The sequence below is a fragment of the Myotis brandtii genome, unplaced genomic scaffold (assembly GCF_000412655.1).
Source record: "Myotis brandtii unplaced genomic scaffold, ASM41265v1 scaffold134, whole genome shotgun sequence".
Taxonomy (NCBI): domain Eukaryota; kingdom Metazoa; phylum Chordata; class Mammalia; order Chiroptera; family Vespertilionidae; genus Myotis; species Myotis brandtii.
The window spans coordinates 2,220,632-2,222,514 of record NW_005354756.1 but is presented as its reverse complement, the minus strand read 5'-3'; the positions used below and the strand labels follow the sequence as shown (position 1 = coordinate 2,222,514).

Here is a 1,883-nt window from a genome sequence, read left to right as displayed (position 1 = left end):
CAGTGATGGCGAACCTGTGACACGCGTGTCAGAGGTGACACGCGAACTCATTTTTTTTGGTTGATTTTTCTTTGTTAAATGGCATTTAAATATATAAAATAAATATCAAAAATATAAGTCTTTGTTTTACTATGGTTGCAAATATCAAAAAAATTTCTATATGTGACACGGCACCAGAGTTAAGTTAGGGTTTTTCAAAATGCTGACGCGCCGAGCTCAAAAGGTTCGCCATCACTGGTCTAGGTCATATGTGGGGAGCCGGGCACAGGCCAGCCCTGGGGACATTCCTGGGGCCAGATAGCCCAGGACTTCCACCCACAACAGCTGGGCACCAGGCTTGTCTAGCAATGCGGAGTAGGACCCGCTTCTCAGCCTCCACCCGCGTGCCCTCCCACCTCTCCTCTCTCCCTTTCCTCCCGACACTGGGCCTTCCTGGGAGGAAGCCCTGAAGCCCAGGAACCAGGCTTGTCTAGCAATGCGGAGTAGGACCCGCTTCCTACCCTCCACCCGCGCGCCCTCCCACCTCTCCTCTCCCGCTTTCCTCCCGACACTGGGCGGAAGCCCTGAAGCCCAGGGAGCTCCACACCTGTATTTTAAATAGTGCAACTACAGGCCATTCCTCCTGAATGCCTTTCTGGATTTTTATCAGACTGGCAAGAACTTGTCTCTTCTGTTGGCCCAGGCCTGTGGCCGCCACTCTGACAGCTCCCACGGGGCTCATGTCAATTCTCCCTTAACTTCCTCATTAAGGGAGGTCCTCATGGAATCTTTATATCAGAGACCCCTCCACTCACTTACATGCAGATATACAGCCCCTCAACCTCTTTCTACCACCCCTAATGCATGCTGTCCTGAGAGCCATCCCGAGGGTCCAAAGGGGACCCCAGCTGGCTAGCCAGCCCTGCCCTGAAAGACAAAGGGCAGGCTACTCACCTGTCGGTCCCACTTGGCTGGTGGGTATTTGGGGTCTGTGGCAGGTGATGCCCAAGGGTCTATCCTTCCTCTCAAACTTCTAGCTCGGGCTGGTTCTACTCGGCTGGATCTGTGAGGTACCTTCTCGCTGCCCTGGCTCCAGGTCTCTGTCTCCCCTGCCAGACCCAGCAGCTGCCTTTATCTTGCTGGCTGGGGTGGGGGTGGAGGGGAGCGGGCGGGAGAGGCTAAGTTCGGAGTATGAAGTGGTTCAGTTATTTTTAGGGCTTGTGGAAGTCACTCTTCCATCCTGGGGAATCGGTTACATGTCCTTTCTGGAGGGGAGGGGAGGAGCAGTGAGGGCAAAGCTTCACTCATCCAAGTCTGATCTGAGGACGGGGCTCCATGACTCAGCCGCAGGGTGGGGTGCCGGTGTCCCAGACTATTTTGAGAAAATGAATAAGGGGGGGCATCTGACACCTGGACGGACCTGCCCCCTAGCCCTGTGAGCCCCCCACCTCCCTACTGTGGTCTGGCCTCTGACTACTCCTGATGGCTGTTTGTCGGGTGCCTGGAGACTGGAGGCCCCAGGGCAGGCCCGGCCCCTCCTCCTCTGTTCCCTTCTCCCCAACCCCTCTGCTCTAAAGATTCCTCTCTCCATCCATTCCTCCCCAGGCCCTGCCGCTCAGGTCTGCACAGCCCTGAGCACAGCTGGATTCTGGGAAAAGGCATCTGAATTTCCAGGCCTCGGCTCTTTGCGAGGCCCCTGATTTATCAAAGAATTCCACAGACGGGTTCTGTGGTTTTCATGGCAGATTATCTGGGTCCTTGTTTACTTTTGGGCTCTCCCTCTGACTCAGGGCCCAGGTTTTCTGGGAATGGAGGGGAGGGGAAGGGTGGCCGCAGGGAGCTGACTGTGGGGTTATTTCTGACCCTGGAGTCATCAGCTTCTGGTCACAAAGGAGGGGTGGGTC

At 55.5% G+C, this 1,883-nt stretch overlaps 1 protein-coding gene across 4 annotated transcripts in view; it reads right to left on the bottom strand.

Moving 5' to 3' along the window:
• The window catches only part of XIRP1 (xin actin binding repeat containing 1), a 9,342-nt gene extending 8,272 nt beyond the window's left edge, over nucleotides 1-1,070 (bottom strand). For all 4 annotated transcript variants that reach the window (XM_014534918.1, XM_014534919.1, XM_014534920.1 and 1 more), the window contains exon 1: nucleotides 934-1,070. The gene's annotated coding sequence lies outside the window, so the exon portion shown is untranslated. The remainder of the gene's footprint in view (nucleotides 1-933) is intronic.
• Between the last annotated feature and the right edge of the window lie 813 nt (nucleotides 1,071-1,883).